Source organism: Bos grunniens, chromosome 21 (assembly GCF_055505025.1).
Source record: "Bos grunniens cultivar Pamir isolate PY7600 chromosome 21, Bosgru_T2T1.0, whole genome shotgun sequence".
Lineage (NCBI taxonomy): Eukaryota > Metazoa > Chordata > Mammalia > Artiodactyla > Bovidae > Bos > Bos grunniens.
The window spans coordinates 173157-193612 of record NC_141185.1 but is presented as its reverse complement, the minus strand read 5'-3'; the positions used below and the strand labels follow the sequence as shown (position 1 = coordinate 193612).

The 20456-nt window shown below is 47.3% G+C and overlaps 1 long non-coding RNA gene across 2 annotated transcripts in view; it reads left to right on the top strand.

The window, feature by feature from the left end:
• Positions 1 to 302: 302 nt before the first annotated feature.
• The window catches only part of LOC147348808 (uncharacterized), a 44744-nt gene continuing 24590 nt past the window's right edge, over positions 303 to 20456 (top strand). For both annotated transcript variants that reach the window (XR_015149327.1, XR_015149326.1), the window contains exons 1-2: positions 303 to 831; positions 8925 to 9053. This is a non-coding gene — a long non-coding RNA (uncharacterized LOC147348808). The remainder of the gene's footprint in view (positions 832 to 8924; positions 9054 to 20456) is intronic.

Genomic DNA, 20456 nt, shown 5'->3' with positions numbered 1-20456 from the left:
TAATGATTAAAAAGTTGACAGCAAGTAACAGAAGGTAGTGACCTAATATGTCCCCTGAGGAAATATTTCTATGCAGAGTGTCCTAAGACAGATGTGGAAAGACAGACCAGCCTGACTCCATGAAATCACGTCCCAGGTTCAGAAACAGGAAAGCTCTTTGGGGTGACAGTGGAAGGAGCTTGCAGGGGAGGGAATGTTCCAGTGGAGAGACTCCAGCTTCTGAGAGAAAACCCCATCATGACATTTTCTCTCCTGCTTTGAAAAGTGTCCTCTTGTTTCCGGATGAACGTGGGTGTCCCTGAGAGAGTCAGTTCCTAGGCAGGTTGATAGGAAGTCTCGGGGTCTCCAAGGAGAGAGGGGTCTGGAATTCTCAAGGAGGAAGAAAGGACAAACTTTTTTTCTTTCTCTACATTCCTTAGGATTATATAACAATAATGTATCCTGCCTGAGGACAGTCTTTGGATTAAACCTTCTGGCTAATTCTGTTATCTTAAAATGTAAATTATGGGAGTAGATCTGATGAGGTCTTTACAACCTCCAGACATTCTTTGGAATATATAACTTCATTGTTAACACTAGCAAGCAGGTACTCTTTCTACCCGTTTCTGATGCCTATGTCAGAAGCTTTCTCTATCTCCTTTATACTTTTTTTTTTTTTATCTCCTTTATACTTTAATAAAACTTTATTACACAAAAGCTCTGAGTGATCAAGCCTCTTCTCTGGCCCCGGATTGAATTCTTCTCCTCTGGGGGCCAAGAATCCCGGTGTCTTTGCATGATTCAACAACAACCTTTCATCTTGGGGGCTCATCCAGTATCCTTCAGGACAAGGTAAGGATGCTTGGAGCTTTAGTTCTTTGTTCTCTTAGCGAACACGTTTTCTGCTGTGCTTTACTAACTCTACAGTGTGCTTGTGTGAATGAATGACATGCCTTGTGTGAAGCAAGTAAGGAGCCCTGCTGTCCGGTTCCACGGTGATCTCTTACTGCTTATGGCAGAAACCTGTTGGGGCATTATACCAACCTGCCAATGCCAAGAGGCACCCAATGTCTCCTTCAGGAACCGACCAGAAATGGGCAAAGCGTGTGGACCGAACTCTCCTTTCTCGGTCAAACTTTTCGGTCTCTTTGACCATTTCATAACTCCTTGGGAATTAGAAGTACTAACCTAATCTATCAGATCATAAATTTTCAAGGGACTTGTGATCTATCTATACTGTTATTGTGTATTGCGGTCCCAAACTTGTATATAGGTCCCAAACTTGGATTGGTATTCAAGAAAGTGCCTAGCCTCGTTAGGAATCGAAAGTTTGGAAGCTAGATGGAGCTCTAGCTCCCAAAACATCTCTGAGGTTAAAGGTTACTCAGATTGGGACTGCGATGGGTTTCTTTTCCTTTGGTAACACCAGCTCTTAGTGGATCAGAGGAGGCTGTTATACTGGTGTGGTCATGCTTGGAAAGAACATCTCAGTTTTATGTTTGCGTTGGTCTTATTGTAGTCAGGAAATACTCAGGGTCGTGCACAGGCATTCAGGTGACGAATGTTTCCCCCAGTGGTCTTAGCTTGGGAGGCATTCTGGAAGGTTACTCTGATTGCACCCTGGGTGACATCAGAGGCAAGCAAGGTTAAAGGTGAAGAGCTGGACGTCAAGAGGGATGCTATCAAGTCTACCCCTGGTACATCCCTACCCCATCTCGGTGGTAGAACCAGGAGGGATGTGGACTGCGCCTGCATTGGTAAGGGACAGAGTAAGTCCGACCAGGAAGGAAAAGATTTTGGTGTAACGTCTGTCTATACCCCCATCTAGAGCAGGGAGGGACACCTCCGGTAGAAAAATGGCCTTGGTCGCTTTTCTTCTCTCTTACAGATGGGAGCTAACAATTCCAGCCTCACTCCTTTGAACTGTATCCTGAAAAACTGGGATAGGTTTGATCCCCAGGGCTTAAAGAAGACTCACCTGGCCTTCCAATGTGATACTGCATGGCCACAGTATCCATTGGAGGATGGCACTGTGGCCAGTTGGAGGGTCTCTTATGTACAATACTGTTCTACAATTAGACCGGTTCTGTCAGGAACAAGGGAAATGGGTAGAAGTAGCATATGTGTTGCCCTTTTTCTCTCTGCGAAATATGCCAGACTTATGTCCTAAGGGTATAGATTTGGGCGTGAAACCTTCAGCTCCCTCCTGTCCTCTTACTTTGCCCCCATAACTGGAAATCCAAACTGAGATTCAAACTGCCCACATGGAGGTCCAAACAACTCCTTTCTCAGTACGACCTCAGACTACTCTGGTTTCAGTAGAAACTCAGACCATCGAAGTAAGAGATGAGATGGAGGACAGGAGACAAAGAGAAGAGGAAAAACAGGTTTCTCCAATCTATCCCTGGGATCATATGGACAGAGCAGCCAGAAAGACTGAGGAACAGCCACACAAGCTGTTGCCTCTTTATGAAACACCCACTGGGAGAAATAATCAGTCTGTGAGAGTTAATAAGCCTTTCTCTTATCAAGAAATACAAAGAATCAAGGAGGATCTGGGAGACTATTTAGAGGACCCAGAAAAATATATTAGAGCTTTTAAAGGTGTTACTCTGCTTTATGACCTCACTTGGAAGGATGTGATGTATATCTTGGGACAAACACTGACTCCCGAGTCGAAGACTCGAGTTTTGGGAAAAGCGGTTGCTTATGGAGATGAATGGCTTGGTAATGAATCAGTAGGGAAGAGGGAGATTGAGATAGTGGCCCTCCCCACTGGGAATCAGGTGGTCCCAACTATAGAACCAGACTGGGACTACAACACAGCTAAAGAAAGATGGGATCAGAGTCATTTTGTTAGATGTATTCTTGAAGGACTTAGGCAGGTGCGTTCTAAGCCTTTAAACTATGGCAAATTGGCAGACATAGAACAGGAGGAGAAGGAAGCTCCTGGTAAATTCCTAGATTGAGAGAAGGCCTTCGCAGATTCACTGAGATTGATCCTGAAAGTGAAGAGGGAAAAGTGATCTTAAAGGATAGATTTCTCACTCAGTCGGCTCCAGATATCCGCTGTAAGCTATTAAAACGGGCGTATGGACCAAATCAGTCTTTAGATACTCTATTACAACTGGCTCAGACAGTCTATTATGGTAGGGAATATGAGGAAAGGAAAGAAAGGCAAAAAAAGATAAAGAAAAGGCGGAAGCCTTCGCCATGGCTATGAAAAACATTCTTAAACAGCCTGAGAAAAATGCCCAGAGGGACCCAAGTGAAAAGGGATGGGCTTGCTATTACTGTGGAAAGGAGGGGCACCTCAAGTGGGATTGCCCTCAGGCATCTAAGCCGCCCCCGGCTCCATGTCCAGTCTGCAAAGGACCACACTGGAAGAGAGACTGTCCCCAGAGGCATAGGTCTTCGGGGTCGGACTCTCAAGACAATCAGGACTGAAGGTGCCCAGGGGTCCCCACACAAGTTCCCGTCCTAATTACACCTGAGGAACCCTGGGTATTAATAATTGTGGGGGGCCAATCCGTCGATTTCTTTTTAGATACTGGGGCAAGTTATTCTGTGCTTACTGAAGCCCCCAGCCCACTTTCTTCCCAATCCGCTTCCATAATGGGACTGTCTGGACGAGCCACAGGTATTATTTCAGTTATTCTTTATCTTGCAACTGGGATTCTGTGCTGTTTTCACACAAGTTTCTGATCGTGCTAGAATCTCCCTCATCCCTTTTGAGAAGGGATATATGAGCAAGGTCCATGCCTCTGTTTTCATGAATATGGAGCCCTTCCTTTCTCTCCCTTTAGTTGAACAAAATGTAAATCCTAGAGTATGGGCTGATGGAAAATCTGTGGGTCGAGCACAAAATGCTATTCCTGTAGTTGTTAAGCTCAAAGACCCACACGTGTTTCCACATAAGAAGCAGTATCCACTGAAACCTGAAGTTAAGGAAGGGTTAAAACCCATCATTGAAAATTTAAAGGAGCAGGGACTATTAATTCCCTGTAACAGTCCTTGCAACACTCCTATTTTGGGTACAAAGAAATCGAATGGTAAATGGAGACTAGTTCAAGAATTACGAATAATAAATGAGGCTGTAGTTCCTTTACACCCTGTGGTGCCTAATCCTTATACTCTATTGTTTGAAATTCCTGAACGGGGCAAATATTTTTCAGTAATTGATTTAAAGGATGCCTTCTATTCAGTGCCTTTGGTGGAAGAAAGTCAATTTTTATTTGCCTTTGAAGACCTTATGCAGCCAGCTTCTCAATTAACCTGGACACTTTTGCTCCAGGGATTTCGTGACAGTCCTCATTTATTTGGACAAAGTTTGTCACGGGATCTACAAAACTTTAATAGCTCTGAAGCAGTGGTGTTACAATATGTAGATGATATTTTGCTCTGTGCTGAGACAGAGGAAGCTTGTTCGAGAGCCTCAGAAGATTTCTTAAAATTTCTGGCAGGCTGTGGTTACAAGGCATCAAGAGAAAATGCTCAGCTTTGTCAACAATCGGTTAGATATCTGGGCCTAATCATATCAGAAGGGACTAGGGCCATAGGCCCTGAAAGAATTAAACCTATACTAAATCATCCCCTACTTATGACTTTAAGACAGTTGAGAGGATTTTTGGGAATCACATGTTACTGCATTTGGATTCCAGGTTACGGGGAACTTGCCCGGCCTTTATATAAACTTATAGTTGAAACTCAGCAGGCCCAAACCGACAAACTGGTTTGGTCTCCAGAAACTCAAAAGGCTTTTAAGATTCTTCAGACTGCTCTCCTGCAAGCTCCAGCTCTGAGCTTGCCCACAGGGTCAGAATTTAATTTGTTTGTCACTGAAAGAAAAGGTGTGGCCTTGGGAGTTTTGACACAACCCTGAGGCCCTCACCTGCAACCTATTGCTTATCTAAGCAGAGAATTAGATGTAGTTTCACGTGGGTGGCCCCACTGCCTAAGAGTAATTGGGGCAGTGGCTTTATTAGCACCTGAAGCTTTAAAAATAATTAATGGACAAAACCTTACTGTACTGACTTCTCATGATGTGAGTGGAATCTTAAATTCTAAGGTTAATATTTGGATGACAGGCAGTAGGCTTCTTAAGTATCAGTCATTGTTGTTAGAAGGACCAGTAACTAAGCTTAAAGTTTGTGGAAATTTAAATCCTGCCACTTTCCTTCCTGAGAAGGAAAATGAAACACCTGATCACGATTGTTCTCAATTCCTAACTTTAAACTATGCAGCTTAGGAGGATCTAAAGGATAGCCCATTAGACAATCCTGACATGGAAATATTTACAGATGGCAGTTCTGTTGTTCGGGATGGAAAGCGTAAAGCAGGTTATGCTGTGGTGACTGCTGAACAGGTTTTGGAAGCAAAATCTCTCCCCCAGGGAACCAGTGCTCAGTTAGCGGAGCTTGTGGCTCTGACCCGAGCTCTAGAGTTAAGCAAAGTGCAGCGGATGGCCCTGATAATCTATGTGAGTCTACTTCTGCTGACTCCAAAAATCCTGAGTCTGCTGTTGGATCCTCAAGACAATGTCTTACTGTCCTGGGCTCACTTCTATGCTGCATTCCACAATGGGTCTAACTGCTGGGTCTGCGGAGCACTCCCCTCTTCATCAGTGGAAGGCTTCCTGTGGTGGACATCTCCACTTCAAGGAAAAGACTTTCTCCAAGTCTGTGAATACCTTCGACAACAATCACATGCGATGCCTCTTCTTCATCTGATGACATTTACCAACCCTAAAATGGACTGGTGCAACACTTTGCACTTTAACTATGGACATAATATGACTTTTAATTTCGATTTTAACTTGTTTTAATGACTATGTTGCCTGCATCTGTAATTGTATAACTGGATTTGTTTCTAGCCGCATGAAAGCTTTTAAGTTACAAATGGTTGCTCAAACTCCTGCTACTGCTATAGCTTCCTCCAACTACTATTTGGGGCCCCTGGATCAGATATCCTCAATATGAGGATTAGGAGAATATGTTGCCTCATCAATTTAGGGACAACGCCCCTTGTCAGCTCAGAAACAGTTATGGAACGAGAATGACGCCCCTTTTCCCTAGGCAACATAATTCTCCTAAAAGAAAAAGGGGGAATGAGAGAGTCAGTTCCTAGGCAGGTTGATAGGGAGTCTAGGGGTCCCCAAGGAGAGAGGGGTCTGGAATTCTCAAGGAGGAAGAAAGGACAAACTTTTTTTCTTTCTCTACATTCCTTAGGATTATATAACAATAATGTATCCTGCCTGAGGACAGTCTTTGGATTAAACCTTCTGGCTAATTCTGTTATCTTAAAATGTAAATTATGGGAGTAGATCTGATGAGGTCTTTACAACCTCCAGACATTCTTTGGAATATATAACTTCATTGTTAACACTAGCAAGCAGGTACTCTTTCTACCCGTTTCTGATGCCTATGTCAGAAGCTTTCTCTATCTCCTTTATACTTTTTTTTTTATCTCCTTTATACTTTAATAAAACTTTATTACACAAAAGCTCTGAGTGATCAAGCCTCTTCTCTGGCCCCGGATTGAATTCTTCTCCTCTGGGGGCCAAGAATCCTGGTGTCTTTGCGTGATTCAACAACAACCTTTCATCCCCTGGTGCTTGGAGCAGCCCCTGAAGGCAGGGTTATGTGGGTTGGGTCTGTCTTCTCCCTGGACCTCCTGGAACAGCAACACAGGGTTGTGTCCTAGGTCCTCGTGGAGCTAGACGGACGTGTCTCTGTGGATGGAGAGTGGTTTCTGGAGAGACATGCTCTATGCTGCGCTGTTCCTGGGACCAAAGCACCCCGTCACTGCAGCTCTGAGTCTTACGTCTGAGGACTCCAGTCCCAGCAGTCAGCACTCTGTGTGATGTAGAATCCACAGACACACCAGGTGAGGAGAGGGCCTCCAATGGTCCTGGTTCGACTCCCGCCCCAGCACCTGGGACAGGACACCTGGGAAGGAGAAAGCATGAGACCTCTTCACAGAGGTCACTACTTCACTCACCTTCCTCAGACCTGGGGAGGCTCACAGCTCAGAGATGCCAGCAGGATGGGGAATGACCAGACAGACCATCTTCCTTTGGATTAAAGCTGACTTTCAGAGAACTAGGTCAATGAAGATAAGAACACTGACTCCCAAGATGACAAGGATGCCTTGACCACATTTTACTCTGGCTTCCTAAAATTTGTTTCTCAACGAGGACTTGACCTGTGGGTTTCTGTGTCCACCCTTTCCTAGTTTTATCAAGACACCTAAGTCAGACTAGTGAGCACGCTTACCCTTGACCTCTGATCACCCTCAATGTTGGAGTCATTTCACCTGCTGTCTCCCAAGTGATTCTGATCACCCTGATGTCTATTGACCAAGAATCCTTGGGAGACAGTCTAGCCAGGACCTGCAGAACTTGAAGTCTCCTCATGGTCATTGTCCGTCCAGTCAATCTCCTTCTTGTCCATAAATCTCCATTTTACCATCTGTATTTGGAAGCCAACCAAGTTTCCAAGGCTACCTTCAATAACAAAAACTGTGATCTGAATCCCATTTTAAATACTAATATTTATATTTGAGGCATCAATGTCAAGCTCACATGCCCAGAAGTACCATTCTTGCCTGAATGAACCTTTCTGAGAGAGATATTTTCTATTGAAAGTTAGCTTGCAGCAATGGGTGCTTAGAGGCACTAGCCTGTGCGTGAGGACTACACACGGGGTCATTTTCAAGAGGGAAACTATCAACTTAGGAGCACAAAATGTGAAAATACCTTGGTAAAGTGAACACGAAGGAGACTGATTTACATGATTGGATGAAACATGAGGGAATGGGCTTGACTGCCCTCAAGTAGAAACATGCGTGTGTTGGATGATTTAAAGACAATCCACATTATAAATGTCCATTAATGACCGTGAAACGATGGTATATGTTTTATGATGCTAATAATAGCTATAAAGTAGGTGAACTTTCAAATGCAGAATCTGAAAAATGAGGATGTCTGTATACGCAGTATTGGGGCTCTCTGTGCTAGCACCTGTAACAATGGACACTGCAGAATTCTACCCGTTTTTGCAGTTACACTGAAAGAAGGAGAATGAATCTCATCCTTCCACATGTACAAAAACAACAAAAATTGTAGGAACTGAAAATCTCCTGTGTCTTCTCAGAACATTCATAAATTTCAAGATTCAGACTCACCAGGAAAATGGTGATGGGCTCAGGGATATGCTGAGTTCCTATGAGGAGAAGAAAAGTAAACTAAAAAATTATCCTTAATTCTAGAGTATTAAATGTGTATGTATAAAATCCATCCTACTTCAACAGGAAATTAAAACTGCAAAAACATGCATATTTCCACCATATGCCGAGGGTGACATAAAGCACAGCAGTGAGACGTTAGGACACAGAGGAGGGTCTCTGGTGGACTCCTGGGCAGGAAGAGGAAAGCACAGGCTCTCCCGAGCATCCCCTCCAAGTCCAGGGCACCTGCTCCTGGGCTCAGCCCTGTGCTTGGTGTGTCCCTCAAGACCCTGGTGGTCATGGAGCCCCTGGAGGGTGGCTTGTGGCTGGGCTGACACTGCCGTCCCCTCACTGTGTCTCTTGCACAGTAATACACAGCTGTGTCCACAGTGGTCACGGAGCTCAGCTGCAGGGAGGACTGGTTCTTAGACGTGCCCCTGGAGATGGACGTGTGGCTCTTGATGGAGGGGCTGTGGTAAGTGTCACCATTATAATATATGCTTCCCATCCACTCTAGCCCCTTCGCTGGGGCCTGGTGGATCCAGCTCCCACCATAACCACGTGATGGAGTAACCAGAGACAGCACATGTGAGGGAGACGATCTGCGAGGGCTTCACCAGGTCTGGGCCCGACTCCTGCACCTTCACCTGGGACAGGACACCCGGGGACAAGAAGATTCAAACCCAGTCAGTCACCTGCTGTCACAATTACCCCCACAGATGCGTGTCTGATGCCTGACCTTCCCCTTGGGGAACTGCCACCAGGCAGAGGAGAAGACTGCAGAGTCTCATCTTCTACACAACAGCTCGGCCTTTACTGAGACCTTCATCCTGTGTGAGCAGACAGTGGTGAGCTCCCATAGCCCAGGGGTGGATTTTTCCTTGGAGCTTGAGGAGGAATTTGCATTGAGGAGCTCTATTCCTGTGAGTCCAGAGAGGCTGTGGTCACACTCACCCTGGTCATCCCAGGATCCCCGTGGGCGCCTTCTGAATTTACATGTTTGGTGAGCAAGGGTGGGAAAGCAGTGTGTCTATCAGATGGCTTGGAACCAGATCCCAGGGCAGGTCCCCCTTTCTGAGCCCAGAGTCTCTGTCCTGTCGGCCCCCACCTCCTGCCCCTTGCCCATCTCAGCTCAGCCCCTCGTCCTCTCAGTCCTTGGGTCTTTCCTCAGAGCTGAGCCCAGCACAGCTCCTGCTTCCTTTCGCTGTGGCAGTGACGATCACTGTGATGGGAGAGAGGACAGATGGTGGTGGGCTCCACGTTGATCCACAGACAAATCTACCTGAGGACCTCTGTATTTCCCCGTATGAATGATCCCGACATAAGCTCAGAATGGGGTGTGGACTTGTGTGTGTTGAGTGACTCAGTGAACTGGCCAAATTCTCAATGTCTATATAAGGACACAAGATAACAGTGTTTATGTTAAGACGCTAATAAAAGCTAGCATGTGGGTGAATTTGCAGTACAGAATCTGTGAATGATGAGAATCATTGCATATGCAGCACTGGGGAACTCTGACACTGGAGCCTTTGACACTGCTTGCTGCAGATTCTAATGTGCAGTTTGACAGAAAGAAGGAGGTTGAGTCTTTTCCTTCTTCGTGGACAAAAACAAAACAAAGATTAAAAAATGTTTAAATATCTCAAGTTTCAGGATAGTTAATAGTTTGAAAATAACATGAGAGTCAAGTGTTTTACTGAGTTCCTTTGAAAGAAGAGAAATGAAGGTGAAAAATATTAGCTGTTTAGTATTATATGTGTGTGTTTGTGTCTTTGCCTAAAGCTATCCTGCTTCAAGGAAAAATTAAAATATATATAAACACACAGTTTTCTGAGAGCGACATAAACCACAAAAATGAAATACCAGGACACAGAAGAGGTTCTGAGTTGCAGCTCCTGGGCAGGAGGAGGAAAGAGAAGCTCTCAGGAGAATCCGCCCCGAGGCCACCCACCGCCCAAGGCCTTTTCTGCACCTGCTCCAGGGCTCAGCTCTGTACCGAGTCCTGAGCGCCCCCTGGTGGTCACGGGCCCCTATGCAGGGAGGTTTTTGGGCTCACACTGACTTCCCCTCACTGTGTCTCTTGCACAGTAGTATGTGGCCGAGTCCTCAGTTGTCAGGCTGCTCAGTGACAGGAAGAATTGGCTCTTGGAGTTGTCCTTGGTGATGCTGAGCCGGGATTTCAGGGCTGGGTTATAGTATGTGTCTCCATCATTATCTATACCACCAACCCACTCCAGTGCCTTCCCTGGAGCCTGGCGGACCCAGCTTACACCATAGCTGGTCAATGAGAATCCAGAGACCGTGCAGGTGAGGGAGAGGGTCTGTGAGGGCTTCACCAGGCTGGGGCCCGACTCCCGCAGCTGCACCTGGGACAGGACCCCTGTGGAGAGAGAGAAGCACAGTGACCCGTGGGCTCAGAGGCAGCGTCCCCACGTGCCCATGTCTGACCCAGAGACACTCACCTCTGGGGGCTGACAGCACAAAGAGGAGGGTCCACAGTGGGTTCATCTTTGAGCAGATGAGAGTCACCACTCCTGCAAGTCTCTTCAAGTCTGAGGAGGAGCCTGAATTTAAGGGAGCTGGTGCTCTGTTTCTACCCTGTGACCTGAGTGGATATTTGCATACAGGAGGGACCTCTGTATAAAAAGCAGAAAGCAGTGAATAGAGGTCCTGTCTATGGGGCTCCCCCTTTGAGGGGTTGCTGACTGTGTCCTCAGAGAACTCAGCCCTTCCTGAGATTCCCCCTCCCTATACCAGGAAGACTTTGAGGAATGAAATGATGAAGAAGGGCTGGTCAGGGAAAAAATGCTTTCAGGGAAAATGGCAGAATTGGGGAAGAGACTTTAATACCACGAATGTGTTTTCCGTTACTCAAGAAATGCCCACCACACATTCAGGTACCAGCCATTTGTTAGACACAAACTTATTTTTTTTTTTTCTTTTCTGATTAGCTGATGTTTACTTACTCCATATACAAACATCAGAGAAAAATATACATGTTTGAATCACATTGAATTCAAATGGAGTTGAGTACAATTTAATGTCTATCAAATTACTAAAGCATTTATATTTTCCTTTGCTTTCTTATCTATTTTTTCATCTTGAACAGCTTAAACACCTCAAGAATCAATCTAGAGGAGGTTTGTTCATAGTAATTAAACGCAGTATTAATTCTGTGGACAAAGTAGACATTTGTGCTGAGATGCTCATCTTCCCAGCACGGCTGACTTGCCCAGTGGGCTGCATTTTCCTGTGCACAACTGAGTGTCTGCAGGAACTCGTGAACCTCAGCATCTCCTCCCTGAGGGTGGACACTGAGGACCCCAAGTCTGCTGAGGACTGAGGGCAGACAGGTCCTGGGAGCTCCTTAGGGCTCCACTCCCCCGCCTCCCTGTGTCCCTGAGGCTGTGGCCTCACACCTGCATTTCTGTGTGTGAGGATGTAGACTGGGGCTGATGACAGTCAGAGCATGTGTGGACTTTACAGCGGGTTTGCCTGGGGTGGGGAGAGCTGTCATCAGTGTCATCAGTGGTGTTATCCCTCCTGGAGCAAAAAAGACCAGTGTGTGTCCCCACTCTGACTGATGCCCTGTCCATGGGACCCTGGTCTTCTCCTGCCCTGAGATGTCACCCCTTCGGGTCTGGTGCAGGTCAGCTCTTCCTCGGCACAGGGATCTCACCTGTACGCTGACTGAGTTAGAACCTACTGTCTATGAAAAGGCCTTCCTGGTCTGCTTTGGCCACAGCAGTTCTGCACGAGCATGTCTTCTGTGCCAGATCCAGTTCCCTGACACCTGAATGTGCTTTGGGGAGAGGCCCCACCTCACTCTGCCTTGGAGCTTGTGGGGTCACTTGTGCCCGATGCTATGCAACATGGTCAAGACTCCTGACGGTGACCCTGGAACTGTGGCCTCTGGCATCCAGGTCCCTGAGCTTCTGGATATGTCCTCATCCCTTGGCTCAACACCTTCATCCATCTTCAAAGCCAGTGGAGTCTTATGGTGCATCTCTTAACAGGCTTTCCTCATCCTGCACTTTCTCTGATCTTGTGATCCCATTGTACCACCTGTAAAACCCAAATATGCTTGTCATCTCACAGGACTGGAAGGCTGCAGACCACATCCCCAAATCCAATGCCAGTTGGTTTCTATGGGGTTTAGTTTATGGCATCAGAAGTGGGATCCAGAGAATCCCCAACAACTCCTAAGCCATGAGCAATCAAATGCTGGTACCCACTCTTACCTGTTGACTTCAGTGCTCTCTCTGGATGAGTGTGGTCTTGTAGTTTTGTATGGAGGCTTTAGGGTTTTCTATCTACAGTGTTCTGTAGACAATGAGAATTTTGCCTCTTGTGGTAAAGAATCTACTTGCAATGTAGGAGACCTGGGTTGACTCCCCAGGTGTGAGATTCCCTAGAGTAGGAAATGGAAACCCACTCCAGGATTCTTGCCTAGAATGAACAAAGAAGACTGGTGTGCTACTCTCCCTGGGGCAACAAAGTGTCAGACACGACTGAGGGACTAACACACACTTATCTCTAAATTATATGCTGGCCCAGCAGTTCTGAAACGAAAGCTGACAGTGATACAGGCCTTCTTCAAGAAATGGAAGGAAACAATCCAACTCACCACTTACAGAAATTAGAAGAGAACACCACAAAAGCACAGAGGCAGTAGTAGGAAGGAATTGATGAAAAAGTGCAGAAATTAATAATATTGAGATGAACACACACACAAAACAGCAAAAACGATCAGTGAAATCAACAGCTGGTGTTGTTGTTGTCATTGTTGTCATTTTGCAAAGACAAACAAAACCATAAATCTGTAGCCAGTCTCCAAAGGAGGAAAAAGAATTTATTGGAATGAAATAAAAAACAGAAAAGACATAAAGCTAATACCACAGAGATACAAAAAATCATATGAGATTATTACAAAGAGTTGTATGCCAACAAATTGGACAATCTAGAAGAAATGGACAAATTCCTAAACTGTAAAACCTGCAGGACCGAATCAAGATGGAGGAGACAACATGGAGAGACTGATCATGTGTGTGAAAATTGAATTTCTTCAGAGTAATTTTAAAATCTTCCAAGGAGCAACAGTCTAGGAACAGAAAGTTTCTCTAGGGACTTTTATAAAATGTTCCTTTGATGAATTTAATGCAAAACTTCTCAAAACCTATTAGCAAATCAAATTCAACAATGAATAGAAAGGATCATGCACCATCCTCAATTGTCTTTTACATGAGGGTCACGGCAATGGTTCAAGATCCCAGCAGCAGGAAATAGGCTGGTGAAATTGCTCAGCTTCAAATATGCACCACCTCCCACAAAAAGGAATGGAAAGTAAGGGGGCAGATCAACAGGGCCAGAGGCTGGAAGAGGAGCCAAAGAAGATTACTCCCAGACCTTGGACTTAGGAGGGTTCGCATGGATGGATTTAAACACTGTCAGGGCCAGTGGGGCCTCCCTGGTGGCTCAGCAGTGAAGAATCTGCTTGCACTGAAAGAAATGCAGGAGACTTGGGTTCAGTCCCTGGGTTGGGAAGATCCCCTGGAGGAGCAAATACCAACCCACTCCAGTATTCTCGGGCTGGAGAACCCCATGGACAGAGGCGCTTGGCAGGCTGTAGTCCATAGGGTGGCAAAGAGTCAGACACAACTGTAGCACTGAGCACTCATGCACACTGGGACCAGGGGTCCTTTCTGACTTACATTTATCCTTTTTATGGAATGAAACTCCTTGTAGCTGAGATACGCCTGTCTACGTGTTGTATTTTAGAACACAAATCCTCACGCATAGCTGAGTTAGAGGACTAGATTTGGGACTTGGGGTTGATGGTATTTAGACCAACTTTGCTCTACAATCTTTATTATCATTGACATTATAATTTAGTGTCAATTCTTAGGTGGACATTTTGGAGGTTTTCTGGGATTTGCTAAGTGTAATGGGCCTGTGGGAAGGATGTATTTGCAGGGCTGAAGGTGGACTGTGTTTGTCTGAATCATTCATTGAGTCTCTGAATGTCATCTCACATGGCATTAGGGAGATTGCAAAATGTGAATAATTGAGAAGTCTGCTTTTCCTGGATTATCGTGTGGCTCCAGTTGAAACCACAAATGTTTTCATCAGAGGGAGGCCAAGGGCATCTGACCCTGGGAGAAGTGAGCACTGATGGAAGGTGCTTTGCTGGGCTGTGCAGATGAAGGAAGTGGCTGAGAGCCAGGGATGCGGGCAGTGAAGCTCTAGAGTGGACACGGCAAAGAAGCAGATTGTCCCTGACTTTATCCTTTCAGAGTGCATAACAGGAGCTCAGGTGGGTGGTCTGTAAACAAGCCTTTATTTCCCACAGTCCTAGAGGCTGGAAGCCCCACGTCAGGACACCAGTGAGGCTGCCTTCTGGTGAGGCCCCCTTCCTCGTTCACATCTGGCACCTTCCTGCTGGGTCCTTACCTGGTGGACAGGGACAAGTATGTTTTCTGGGGATTCTTAGAAAGACTCCAACCCAGATCATGAGGACTCTCCTCTCATGAACTAAGCATCTGACAAAGACCCCGATTCTCACAGCATTCTCTGGGGTGCCTAGGACCTCCAAACCTGATTCTGAAGGCACAGATGCATTCAGACCCTGAGAGCTTTGGGACTGTGGTGCTGTCGCATCTGGATTCCAATCCAGTGAAACTGATATCAGACTCTGAACTGTGGACTGAAAGGGAATGTGTGTGTGTCGATTTGAGCCCCACACGTGTGGGAACTTGGCACAATGATCAGCACAGTGATAGATGCTAGGATGTGGGTTCACATCCACCAGTTTCTCCCACCTGGCTCCCTCTTACTTGGTGACCACATAACCGCCCCTGGGAACAGGGCACGGCAGGCCATGGTCTGTGGGAAGAACCATGTGCTGCTACAGACTGAGGGACCTGTGCACCCCTCGACCCTGACTCTGAGCCCTGCTCGTTGCTGCCTGACCGGATGCTACGTGTGGGCTGCTTGGCAGAGACTGGGAAATAGAAATTCACCCTTGCAATCCCCCAAGGACGATGGCACTTTTCAAACTAAAGAATGAGACTGAGGTCTTGCCAGGACACTCCCCAGAATAAGAATCCCATACTTGACATTAACCAAATATTCCCAGATAATGCCTCACCTAACATTCCCAAGAAGAATGAGGCTCTCAATACCCTTGCTAATAAAGGAATAAAAATCCATAACCCTTTGGAGAGAAATCTTTATCTTGCATCTTTCTTTGAGATCTTGCTCAAAAACACCAGTGTCCCAGGAGAGCATGATCTGATCTCTCAGTTCCAGACTCTTGGTGATGAGAAATCAGGAAAACATCATTTTTCTCCTGTCCTCTCCCAGCACAGCTGCCCTGCCCCTCAGGGTCTGACACTCTCAGGATGGGGGTTTTCACAGTGTGTGTCTCACACAGTAATAAACAGCCGTGTCCTCAGACCTCAGACTGCTCAGCTCCATGTAGGTGGTGCTGGTGGACGTGTCTGCAGCCAACGTGACTCTGCCCTGGAACTTCTGTGCATACTCTGTTTTGCCATCTTTGCTGTCAATCTGTCCATCTATTCAAGCCCTTGTTGAGGGGCCTGTTGCACCCTGTTCATGTAGTAGTCGGTGAAGGTGTATCCAGAAGCCTTGCAGGACACCTTCACTGAGGCCCCAGGCTTCCTCTGCTCAGCCCCAACGGCACCAGCTGCACCTGGGTGTGCACCTCTGTGGACAGGGGACAGAAGTGCATGAAGCCCCTTGACTGGACCTTGTCCCTTCCTTCACCGCAGCACTGGGATGACCCTGACCTGGAGCCAAGGCCACCAGGAGGAGGACTCTCCAGCTCCAGTCCCTGGTGTGGGCTGTGGTCCCAGGACTGCTGTGCAGAGCCGATGTTGCTCTGGGTGATGTTCTCAGGGCTCAGAATATCCGTATTTAACCTAGGACATCTCAGGCCATCTGCATGTTCTAGAGTCTGAAAACTTCACACTCAATACATGGGCGATATCAGGAAGGAGCAGTCTTATGACCCATGGCCACACTCAGTGGGTGTGTGTCCGTGTCCTCATCCTTGTTTGAGGATGTGTGTGCCTGCCAGGTCCCTGACCTCTGTGCAGAGAGCTCTTCCACTGAGGGACCTGCCCCACAGGACACAGTCCCCATCGTGAACCAGCCTTTAGTGCCACAGAGACATCTTCCCCTCTAATCAGTGTGTTTCCCCAAAGTCAGCCACCACTGGGTATTCACAGACATACACCTGTCACACAGAGACATTCACACACACACACACACAACTCTTACACACACACACACACCTGTCACACACACACCTGTCACACACACACACCTGTGACACACATACACTTGTAACACATACAGACATACCTGTCTCACACACACACACACACACTTGTTACACACATACAAAACTGTCACACACAAGCACTCACACGTGTCACACAGACATACAGACACACACAGTCACATAAAACTGTCACACACACACACCTGTCATACACAAACACACCCATTCACACACACAGACACACCTATTACACACACATACACCTGTCACACACAAAGAGACCTGTCACACACACACACCTGTCTCATACACCCACAACCTGTAACACACACAACTGTTACAAACACACAATGTTACACACACACCCTCCTGTAACACAGATATCTACTACACAGAAACACACAACTGTCACACACACACGTTACACACACACAAACCTGTTGCACACATATCTGTTACATACACACACTTTTGTCACACAGATATACAGAGATATATACTCACAAACACTTTCACACTCACACATACAGACACAAAACCAATCACACACATTCACACACTCAGATGCACACATAAACACCCTCACATTTACATATGCACACTCACATGCACACACATACAAACACTCACTCATATATATACACACACACAAACATGCACACTTACACACACTCACACACACACGCACAGACATATAGACATGTACTTCTCATGGCCTCACTGAGCTGTGTATTCCCAACAGTCCTGAATATTAAACGTCACCAATCCTTGTCCTGCTAGTTATTGTTTTCAGTGAAAAGAGAAGACTCCATCTCTGAGACTCCCGGCCGCTCCCCACATGCTCCTGCACAGCAGCCCTGCACTAGGGTCCTGGGCACCCCCTGCCTGGGCTCACAGGGCAGTCCTAGCAGTGTTTCTGGTCTGGTATTAAGCAGCTGTGTTCCATCTTCAGAGTATTCTTCTAGAGAGAGCATGTTCTTTTAATCTTCTCGAGAAATAGCCTTTGGAGAAGGAAATGGCAACTCACTCCAGTGTTCTTGCCTGGAGAATCCCAGGGATGGGAGAGCCTGGTGGGCTGCCAGCTCTGGGGTCTCACAGAGTCAGACACGACTGAAGCGACTTAGCAGCAGCAGCAGCAGCAGCAGCAGCAGCAGCAGCAGAAACAGCCTCAATAAACACACGCACTCTGTAGAGAGACCCCAAGGAAGAGGTTTGTGAGAACACCTGGATGTCGCTACCCTGGGGCTGTGGGTGCACTGATGCAGTTGACACTCACAGTGAGTCCAGAGGCTCTCGAGGACATGGGGTCCCTTGGCCTCCTGGAGCCCCCCGTGGGCTAACATCATGTCACAGGATAGCTGCACACAGAAGCATGGGGCTCGATGCCCACTGCACCTACTGTTCACTCCTGGGCTCAGCTGTTCTTGCAGAACCTGGACTCTGCAGTGGCCCCACAAGAAGGTCCAGACGAGCTCCCTTGTTGGAAACCAGTGCAGTCGCCCCTGACAACTCATAGCACAAACACCTGAGGGGCTCCTAGTGCCCACACCTGTGAGAGGAGACACCTGAGACGCTGGAGGAGGATGAGGCAGAGCCCTTGTCAGCTGACTCAGGTGAGGCTTCCCTGAGGGAGTGCTCACCCAGGGAATGGGGCAGTGAGTATGCTCAGTCACCTCAGTCGTGTCTGACCCTTTGAGACCCCACGGACTGTAGCCCACCAGACTCCTCTGTCCATGGGATTCTCCGGGCAGGAACACTGGAGAGGGTTGCCACAACAGCACCCTGCAGAGAAGCTAGGTCAGCCGCGTGCATGTCCCCTGGCAGGACATCTCTTCAGCAGGATGGCCTCGGGGTGCATCCATCCTCAGACTCCATCCTGCTTCTCACCATATCCTCCTGACCACCTGCCCGAGGACTTCAGGACCTAAGGTCATTGGGGAGACAGATCCACTGCTGTGTCAGCCACGTGTCCTCCAGCAGGACCCTGTGACAAACCTGCTTCCCGATGTTCCGAGTCTCTGATGGAACCTTCATAAATATTCCTGAGATCGTCAGATACTCAAGAGTAGGAGAGGGATACTGGCCATGTCGATCAGGCAGGAGAGAGTGGGTCTGAGGGCAGTAGTGAGGGCTCCAAGCCTGGTCTCCAGCCGTGGGTACCAGTCCTCAGCGCCCTGCCTCCTAGATGGCGTCTGGCTGTGGTCTATGCATACTAGCTCCCCTCCTCAAAGAGGCTGCATATCATAGCTCTGCCAGGTCCCTGGAGGTCACATGTGAGTCGGGGCTACATGCGTTGTTGAGGTTGAACACCCATGACTCTGGGGATCTGGGTCTGGGCTCTGAGCGTCGCCAGGGTTTTCAGTATTGGCCCGTTGGCATAATACTCCCTCCTGGGCTGCAGTGCCCTGGTCCAGTCCCTTCTCTTAGCCATGAGATATGAAACCTCCGTAGGTCTGCAGTAGACAAGAATTTCTGTTCACCTCCTAGGAGAAGCTCGGGGAAGAGCTCTTCCATGGAGTGTCTGTCTGATTAACCCTCTGGTTAGGTGTTAACATTTCTCAGGGTTTGTCTTCCCCTCATTCATCAGGCATCCTGAAGGGATAAATATGAACACTCACCTTGAAGATCTGGATGTCTGTGGAGTTATATCCCACAAACCATGGACTGCCACACCAGGATCTCTTAGCCTCACAGTGGTTATTGCTGGTCCTGCAGGAATTGGTAGTAATTACCCTGAAGGTGCTCCTCCAGAAGCTTCGCATCCATGGGCAGATATCACCTGGACTGTGGATTTCCCTCCTCTCTGGTTTTGTGCTGGGGGATTCCCCTGCAATGTTAGGACTCTGTTAGGTCCAGGGAAAGTTTTGGTGTTGAGAATTTCCTTGCTTTAATGATGGAGGTGACAGTTTCCACACACACTACCTCTTGATGCAGGAACCAGCAGGTACCAGCTGAGGTTGTCCTTGACCTGGGAGGCGAAGAAGGAATCGAATGTCACTAAGAGTCAGAGGAGCCTGGACAGACTTGACCAACATAGAGAGACAGGGATGAAGGACTCAGCAGGGCATTTATTTTAGGCTCAGATTCCAAAGCTCTTCCAAGAGGCTGGAATTCAGAAAGCACCACGGTGAGGAGATTGTCACGTCCTGGTGACCCAGTTCTAGTCAGAAGGCAGGATAAGCACCTCTCGGGGATTGTGGGTTCCTGACGTAATTTGAGAGGAGCTGTCCCCCTCCTTCCAGCCCCTTTCCATGTCCCTGTGTGACCAGGGAACACAGTCATCACGTTTGTACATGAGGGGTTCCCCTGGGTGAGGGGCTGACATGTGGGTGTGCCATGTGGAAGGTTGTTCATTCTCTCTAGGTACATGAACTGCTGACTTCACCAAATCTGGGACCACCCGCATCTGGGCTCCTTGTTTCATTGGCTTGTGATTTTTCTCATTGTTTGGGCATCCTCGATAGATCACTTCAAGCTTTCCTGATAGCATGCTCCTTGGAAGAAAAGCTATGACCATCCTAGACAGCACACTAAAAAGCGGAGACTTTACTTTGCTGGCCAAATTCCATCGTGTAAATCTATGGTTTTTCCAGTAGTCATGTATGGATATGAGAGTTGGACCATAAAGAAAGCTGAGCGATGAAGTATTGATGCTTTTCAACTGTGGTGTTGGAGAGGACTGTTGAGAGTCTGTTGGACTGCAAAAGGGTCAAACCAGTCTATCCTAAAGGAGATCAGTCCTGAATATTCATTGGAAGGACTGAGGCTGAAGCTGAAGCTCCAATACTTTGGCCACCTGATTTGAAGAACAGACTCACTGGAAAAGACCCTGATGCTGGGAAAGATTGAAGACAGGAGGAAAAGGGGATGCCAGAGGATGCGATTGTTGGATGGCATCATCGACTGGATGGAGATAAGCTTGAGCATGTTATGGGAGTTGGAGATG